This window comes from Diadema antillarum, unplaced genomic scaffold (assembly GCF_040938485.1).
Source record: "Diadema antillarum isolate AM-2024a unplaced genomic scaffold, OU_Dant_1.0 seq00001432_RagTag, whole genome shotgun sequence".
In the NCBI taxonomy this organism is placed as follows: domain Eukaryota; kingdom Metazoa; phylum Echinodermata; class Echinoidea; order Diadematoida; family Diadematidae; genus Diadema; species Diadema antillarum.
Genome location: NW_027272183.1, coordinates 219,191 through 228,331, shown reverse-complemented (window position 1 = coordinate 228,331; position 9,141 = coordinate 219,191).

Sequence of the window (9,141 nt, the reverse complement as noted above, 5' to 3'; positions counted from 1 at the left end):
AGACAGCGAAGGGAATAGCCAAAGGTTGTGAGGTCCACAGCGCTTAGTCTTTATTCAAGACGGCAAAGGAAATATCCAAAGTTTATAATACAGTGTATATCCCTTTATCTAAAAACAACAACAACAACAAAAGCAATTCCTCGTGAATTTTACCGTATTTTTTAATTATTTATCATTTTCCGGTGAAAACGCTACGGTATTTAAATCGAATTCTTTCATGAAAAGTGGTGGGGTGGTCGACCAGGGGATTGGTCATCCGGGGAGTTGTCGTCCGGGGGAGTGGTCGTTCGGGGGAGTGGTCCTCCGGGGGAATTGTCCTCCGGGGGAGTGGTCCCCCTGGGGAGTAGTCCTCCGGGGAGTGATTCTCCGGGGAGTGGTCCTCCGGGGGAGTGGTCCTCCTGGGGAGTGGTCCTCCGGGGGAGACGTCCTCCGGGGAAGTGGTCCTCCGGGGGAGACGTCTTCCAGGGGTCCTCCGGGGGAGTTGTCAGGTGGGAGTAGTCCCCGGGGGAGTAGTCCTCGGGGAGAGTTGTCCTGATACGATCATAAACACATCATTTTATGATAGGAGCAATGCTGTTGCTACATCACAATCCAGTTACATGTAGGCTGTACTGTTTTCTGACCTGGGTTGCAAACGTACATGTACCATCTGTAATGAGATAGAAAGACCATGATATGACTGCATGTCAATTATGAAGGGAAGTTGTGATAACTGTAAAGCAAGAAATAGAGGCGGCATGAAAATTTCATAAATTGGGGCTGATGGCCTTCTATTGTAGCATGAATTTTTTGTGACTCGCCACTGGCATCCAATTCATCACTGTGTAGACAAAAACTTTTGTGTGCATTTTACTTTTTGTTCTTGTGAAAATCGCACAATTAAAATGCACCCCAACATTGCTGGTTTTACAGTAGTTGCCATGATGGTGAATACAGGTTTACTGCATGCAATACAAAGAAGAGCTTCATCAGAGATGTTGCCTGAGACTACAGACCATTTCAGTTAAAACCACACATGTTGTAAGAAGGCAATTGAGGATCCAGTGTGCTACCAGCTGACCTATACCTGCTTGCCAAGGGCAAATGAAATTCACTGTCACACAGGCGTAAAATGGACGGGCCATTTACCACAAATTTGCCACAAATACTGTGCCAATTCCCCAGTGCCCCTGCCATTTGTGGAGTCCAATCATATATACATATATGAATACATATATATGTAGCCCAGCCAGTTGGCTATTAAAGGGGCTTTAATAGCCAACAGTGACTTTTTGTGTGAGGCGCTACTACCTGGCAGCTCCACATTGGGCTCCTCAATTTCGGCTGCTTTTAGCCTTTTCTACTTTGATATATATCATGAGTTTTATATCAGGAGAAAGCTTGAAATTCACTGATCATCATGGGCTGCTGCACTCTCGGTGAAAGGACTCCTGGTTGGAGCATATCTTGGATCATTTTTCTGACTTTTCTGTGTATTTTGGACATAGGTGCACCAATCTCTTCAACAGCTTTCACACAACATGGACTTCAAACAATAGCATTCCAGAAGACGAGCATTCACAATAGGTCAGTTCTGCACCACAAGTGGCCTAGTATTGTGCACCATCACCTTCATGGATTAGCCAGCTGTCAGGGAAGCAGTAAGCCGCCAAGTCTTTCACTGTCATCCTTTCATCTCTGTGGAGGTCTATTGAAGCTTACAATGACTTCTGGTCATTCAACCTCCCAACAGCAGAAGTTCACTTACACATCTACCCAGCTCTTTATGCTGAACAAGGACGAAGTGTTTAATAATGACCAAGCATGTCCTTTCCAGCTACATACATGCAGGTATATCACCAGCTTACACATCAGACAGACCCCATGCTTGCTGCATCCACCTACGTGTGATCCTGATGAGCATCGTGCTCTCCGAAGACGTACACGTAGGGGTTGCAAAGCTGGAACTAACAGAAGAAGGAGGATCCCTCAAAGTTTGATTCCAGTGCTTGTTGGTCATAGGAGACGGAGAAAACCTATCACTGCTCAAAGTAACTTTGACCCCTCGCAAAATAGGAGAGAGACCAGCTGCCAAGGTAATCTAGTGAAGATTTCAGGAAGCACAAAACGGATAATGAGAGAGCCAACAACCTCTTTCTGTTTGATCAACGCACGATCTCTCAGGAATAAAAGCAGTGAATTTCTTGACTTTGTTGTAGACAACAACTTCGATGTAGTCAGCGTCTGTGAGACCTGGCTATCCACCGACGACGATGCTGTCATTGCAGAGCTTAGCCCCAGGGGGTACACCTTCAAGCATATTCCCAGGATAGGGAAACGTGGTGGTGGAGTTGGTTTCCTATATCGGAGTCATTTGAATGTCAAAGTTCATACACAGGTCAACAATTTCACGTCCTTTGAAATGATGCAGATGGATGTAATCGAGAACTCAAAGTCGATGCACTTGGTAGTTATCTACAGACCTCCCAGATCATCAGTTCCATTCACATGTTTCCTGGAAGAGTTTTCAAACTTATTGGACGATTGTCTCTTCAAACAATCTAGTCTGGTCATTGCTGGTGATTTCAACATTCATGTCGACACTTCTGCTCCTGATGCCAGAGAGTTGAATGATGTTCTTGACTCATATGGTCTACAGCAACATATCCAGCAGCCAACTCACATACGGGGCCATACTTTGGATCTGCTCATTTCACGAAAGGAAACTGATATAATCGTGCTTTCTGACGTCAATGTCATCGATGGTATTTCGGACCACTCAGCCATCACATGTCATCTTCATGTAAGAAGTCAGAAATCATCACGACAAACTGTTGTGTCCCGAAACATCCAGTCTGTAAAGACCAGCTGCTTCATAGAGGATCTGGATAAAGCCTCACTGACGGAGAAATGTATGGTGAACAAAGCAGACATTGCTGTCAACAACTATAACTCTATTCTTGAGGAGACTCTAAGTAAGCATGCTCCTGTCCGACAGCGTTCTGTAATTGTTCGTCCAAACACTGAATGGTACACGCAAGAAATCGCAGAAGCAAAACTTTTACGTAGGCAACATGAGAGAAAATGGCGATCGTCCAAGCTCGAAATACATCGACAACTGTATCGCCAACAATGTCAACGTGTTCAATCTTTGATTCGTACAGCGAAGAGGGAATACAACTCAGAACGAATCAAGGATTGCTCTGGAGACTCAAAACGACTGTTCAAAATTGCAAGTGATCTTCTGAACAGAAAGCAGAAATCACCTCTTCCAACACATACCTCTGCTTTGGATCTGGCCTCACGTTTCAACAAGTTCTTCACCAATAAGGTTGATGCTATACGTGCATCATTGCCAGATGTTAGAAGACCTTCTGGAACGCGTCAAACTGCTACAGTAATGGACACTCTGACTGCTACCAATGAAGATGAAGTCCGAAGGATCTTGTCAGGGTCACCTGCGAAATCTTGCAAATTAGATCCTATCCCAACATCTCTTCTGAAGAAGTGTTTTTCTGCCATTGTTCCTGCCATGACAAACATCATCAACACCAGCCTCGCAACTGGGGTAGTTCCTGCAGATCTGAAGAGAGCTATTGTTCGTCCGACACTAAAGAAACCAGGAATGGACACTGAGTCTCTTCAGAGTTTCCGCCCAATCTCCAACTTGTCATATCTCTCCAAAGTCTTGGAGCGTGTCGCTTTCTCTCAACTTTCAGAATATCTGTATGATAACATGCTACTTGACAGTCATCAATCTGCATATCGGCCAAACCACAGCGTGGAAACACTCCTGACCAACTTAGCAGATGATGTACTACAGCAGATGGATAGGGGAAACGTTACAGCTCTAATTCTCCTCGACATGTCGTCGGCATTCGACACTGTTGACCACAACATTCTCCTAGACCAACTTTTTTCTTTGGGAGTCAGTGGGACAGCCCTGCGTTGGTTTACCTCATATCTGACAAATCGTCGTCAAAGTGTGATCATTGGTGATGCCTTGTCCCAAGAAAGTAGTCTGATTTATGGCGTTCCCCAAGGTTCGGTAGGAGGCCCCCTCCTATTCTCCCTGTATCTGCAGCCTATTGGTCCCATCATCAAGAGTCATGGCATCGGCTACCACTGCTACGCCGATGACATACAGCTCTATGTGTCATTTCCTCCAACCTCCACCTCGATGTCATTAGCTGTAAGACGCCTTGAAGCTTGCATCAAAGACATCCACGAATGGATGTGTGCATCTGGTCTAAAACTGAATCAGCAGAAGACAGAGGTTGTTGTTCTCGGCTCAAAGCAAATGCTCGGCAAAGTTGACATGAAGGACCTTGGCATCCACGTTGGTGATAACGTCGTCTACCCATCCCCCCAGACTCGCAATTTAGGCGTTATCTTCGATGTCAATATGTCTTTCAATGCCCATGTTTCTCACATATCCAGATCCATAAGATACCAACTTCGCAACCTTAGCTTCATTCGTAGTTATCTGACCAGAAGTGCAACAGAACAGCTTGTCCACGCTCTCATCTCCTCTCGCCTTGACTTTTGTAACTCTCTCCTCCTCGGCCTTTCCCAACGACAGCTCTCCAAACTTCAACGCCTCCAAAACTCTGCAGCTCGACTTGTCACCCTCACTAAGAAATCCTGTCACATAACTCCCGTTCTTCAGTCACTTCACTGGTTACAAGTTGAAAAGCGTATCATCTTCAAAGTTCTCTTACTAGTTTACCACACAGTCCATGGATCCTCGCCACTCTACCTCCAGAACTCCATACATTTATATCAACCCCCTCGTAGACTCCGTTCAGCTGGTACTTCACTTCTCCATGTTCCTCGATCCTCTCACTCTTGGGGAGACCACAGCTTTTCCCACGCCGGTCCTTCTCTCTGGAACAATCTTCCCCTTTCTCTTCGTCAGGCTTCCTCAACCAATTCCTTTAAGCAACTCCTCAAAACACATCTGTTTAATTCCAAATCGTGAATGAACGTGATTGTTATAATTGAGTCGTTTTGTACACTGTATAAGTTACTGTATAATTTGTACATGAAGGGTTTTTCTTATGTTCTGAGATTGATTTCGTTATGTATAGTAAGCATCTTGTTTTTGTTTGTTTTTAATTCGCTATTTCATATGTAAGAGCGCCATGAGCATCATCATTGATGGACTTTCAGCGCTTTATAAGAGGCCACTATTATTATTATTATTATTACCAAATACCAGTTTATGTAGTCCTTTGATTTTATCCCATCCTTTGTGCCCATTTACAAACTGGAAGCACATTTTGATTTATTTGACTTAAGCTATTACTTTGTTCCATCTATCTCTCAATATGTTCATTCAGGACCAACACCCTCTCACTAGAGGCCATGCAGTCTCCCTACTAGAGGTCATGCGGTCTCCCTACTGGGGCCAGAAACTATAAATCATCCCTTATCTATGAATCATACAGGAACTGCCCATTCACATAGTGTTTCTGAGCTCAGTCTGTTACTACACCTAAAGATCATATTTCAATGTGAATCCCCCCATATTACTCCCACGGGCTGTCCCATGTACACAGATAGCAAAATCTAAAACAAAGCTTATCTTCCTTGTGTGAATAATGTAGTCTAGGCCACTGACCGGCCAAGCACAGAGTAAATGGCGATCTTTGTCCTAAAACTTGGAATCATTAATGACTGAGGTCAGAGTAAAGAGAAACCCAATGGAAGAGAAAGTAAAGAAATGGGAGATTATGCAGACCTACCCCAACCACAATAGCAACCACTTCGAAGGGTTTGTAAATAAACCAGATGCATAAATGGACAGTTCAAGGCAAGTCATGGCTTAGTAATCATTTTTTTTGGAAGAGTTTGGAAGGAAGATAGGCAGAGCCAAAGAATATTCGACCAATCAGGATTTGTTTTATACTTTATGCCCAACCTAAAATGTAATCAACCAATGGTACTTGACAATCACCAGTGACTGACATGTAAAGTTAACCAATTAGCGTATGAGTTGTAGAGAGAGGGTTTTAATATTAATGAAGATTGTTTAGGATGTTTAGGATGGAGGTGATATGAGATGTGGAGGTGAGAGAAAATGATAACTGAATGCGATTTCTCCTTTGGACTCCGAAGGGAGCAGTCATGCCTCCCAAATCCTTATAATCCAGAGCAACTTTTCCTTTAGACTCTGAAGGGAGCAATTATATTGCCCTAACCCTGCTAACTTCGAGCAATGCCTTTCTGAGACTTCTTCTCGGGACTCCAGAGGAGCAGAAATGTTCCAAGCATCTTAAAAGTTGCATAACTTCTACGAATCTCCAAAGGGGATCAGTCTCGCAACGTGAAACTTCAGTATGGTACCTTCCTGAGACTTTGTACCATTAACTTTCTACAGCTCCTATTTTCATCTTATGTACACTTGAGATGCTTGTCTGATTTTCATGACCCCGGGAGCGGATTATGTTGCATCAACAGTTACAATTGATGCTTTTGGACTTCGACAAAAGACGTTGATTTACATCGTGTCGTGCCCATGTTCCTGTTGCCTATGCAAAGTCGACACCGAGTACCCGAACAAATTTGATGGAGATTTGACGTCCCGACGAACGCCCTCGACCCCTTTTTGGAGCCAAGCCTGGAGCGCCGCCGCCATTTAACATTGAGGATCCAAACCATGGAGACGCCTCCTCCCATTTCGCGTTTCGCTGAAATTATCTAATTTGATGACTTGTGCATCCTCCGAATTATAAAACGGACAATGGACTCCGCGCACGGTACCGTGAGTAGCACAAATGAAGTTTAGGGTTTTATAATTCACCTCCATATTAAGCATCTATAATTTGCATGAGTAATTAAGGAATTAACTAAGATACACCCAATTGATGGTTTCAACCTATCAGACTTGCAAGACCCTAATATAATGTGGCATCCACATAAACCAAATGTCTGTTGTCTTCATTTAGTGTAAGGAGTTTATATAGCGCATGCTGGAGTGATTGTGATGAATGTGGTGGTGGTTTATGTGAGAGAATTAATATTGATGACCAGTCAACTAGTGTAAAAATATAACTTTACACATCTTCATAATTAAGGCAATAACAGACCAACCAAAGCCTAAACCAAATCTATAGCTTAAACCTATAGAGGAGGTAAGGGTTACATATACATACATACTGTACATATATATAGACATATATCTTTCCATGGGGTTACCTAGGGCCTACATACAGGATGCTGTGTACTCTGTTAAGAGAAGAAAGTGCTTAAGAGAAGAAAGGGCTTCCTATATATACACAAAGGCAAATAGAATATGTATGCATAGATTAACTAAAAATCAACATTGATTTTTAACTGCTGATAATTTGGAATATTTTTTTCTTATATTCATATAGGAAAATTGCAGTAACTGGTTTCATTCTAGGGCAATTTACCACATAATAGAAGTGGATTCGTTGAATGCAAGAGTGTTATAGTACATCACAGTCTGCATTAGGTTAAGTGAAATCTGAGGAAAAATCGGACAGTCCGTTTAGAAGTTTTGCCGAAATCCTTGTGTCGTCATTGCTGGATTGACAGACTACAACAATTCATGATGTCACAATAAAGCAAAGATATAAAGAAAGAGAATTCCAAATGTGTCCCTGTTTTCAATTTCCCCATTTCTTCGACTCATTTTACTGGTATCAGATAACGGCAATATCATTAATAACGGTTTAGAAAAGAAAACATTAAATTTACTTTCTATTTTGTCTTATTATCTTTGCTTTACTGTGGCATCACGGATAATTGCTGTCATCTTTTTCTGCGACGATAATACATAGATTTAACCAAACTTCAAAAATTTCAACTTTTGAAGAGATTGTCTGGTATTTGTTTTTTTCTCAACTTTCGATGATGCATTATACTACTTAATATTTTTGCATTCACTGCATCCATATACTTTATTTTTGGTGAATTCCTCTCTAAATCTGCACAGAAGCAACAACAACAAAAAAAGACACAAAAATGCCAATATGAGGGAGATAAGCAATAACTTTAGAGGGATAGTTGGTTGAGATGGAGATTCAGCTTTTAACTTTTTGCGAGATAGGCCTACTTAGAAACCACTTTATGAAATGTGAGAGTGCCTTGGAGAGTGCATAAATACTATTCTAGAGGAAGTTTATTTTCTTGATGAAAATCGCTTTTGAAATGACTGAGTATCATCCAAACACAAGTAATTTAGAGCGATCGTAATAAAAGGTGGGTCTCACATTTCATTATTGGATCGATTTATATTGGATATTTCAGCTGCTTCAAAACTTATTGTCATCAAATAAACTTCCTCTTAAAAATTGATAAAAGTTCCTCTTAGAATGACAGTTATGTGTTTTTCATATCTCATAAGGGGTTTCTCATTATCTTAGAATAAATGTTGCAAGTCTGAAGCCCCATTTCAACTAGAACTATAATCATCCCTTTATTCTTCGTCAAGCTGATGCGTTCACAATGAGAAGAAAAGATAACAAAAGTAGGCAATACTGTCAACGAAAATAGTCATCCAAAGTTAAAGAAGAATTAAGCCCAAATAAACACGTGAACTGACTGAATGCAGTAATTTCAATAGAACACATCAGTGAAAGTTTGAGGAAAATCGGATAATCTGTTCAGAAGTTATGATTAAAGTTTTGGTGCAGCCATCGCTGGATGAGAAGACTATCACAGTACATGACGTCGCTTATGGAAAACATTTTCAAAGACCGCCCATGAATATCATATGTATATGTATATATATATATATATATATATATATATATATATATATATTACATACATATATATATATTCGCTTTCTATCTAGCACAATGAAAGAGCATTTGACTTGCTTCATTCAGAAACCAGGGAGAATATGACCCTTACCATGATATGTCAGTACAGATTGAGAATACATCAACTGGAGGGAATGTACACGTTTTAAGTGTGTTTTTTTCTTTTTTTAGAAAACACAAATTTGTGGATTATACTTTTTCTCTCTCTCTCTCTTCGCTCTCTCTCTCTCTCTCTCTCTCTCTTTATATATAAATAAATAAATAAATATATATATATATATATATATATATATATATATATATATATATATTTATATCGTCCTTCATAGTAATAAGTCACGATCTGTAGTTTAGTCTATCTATCCAG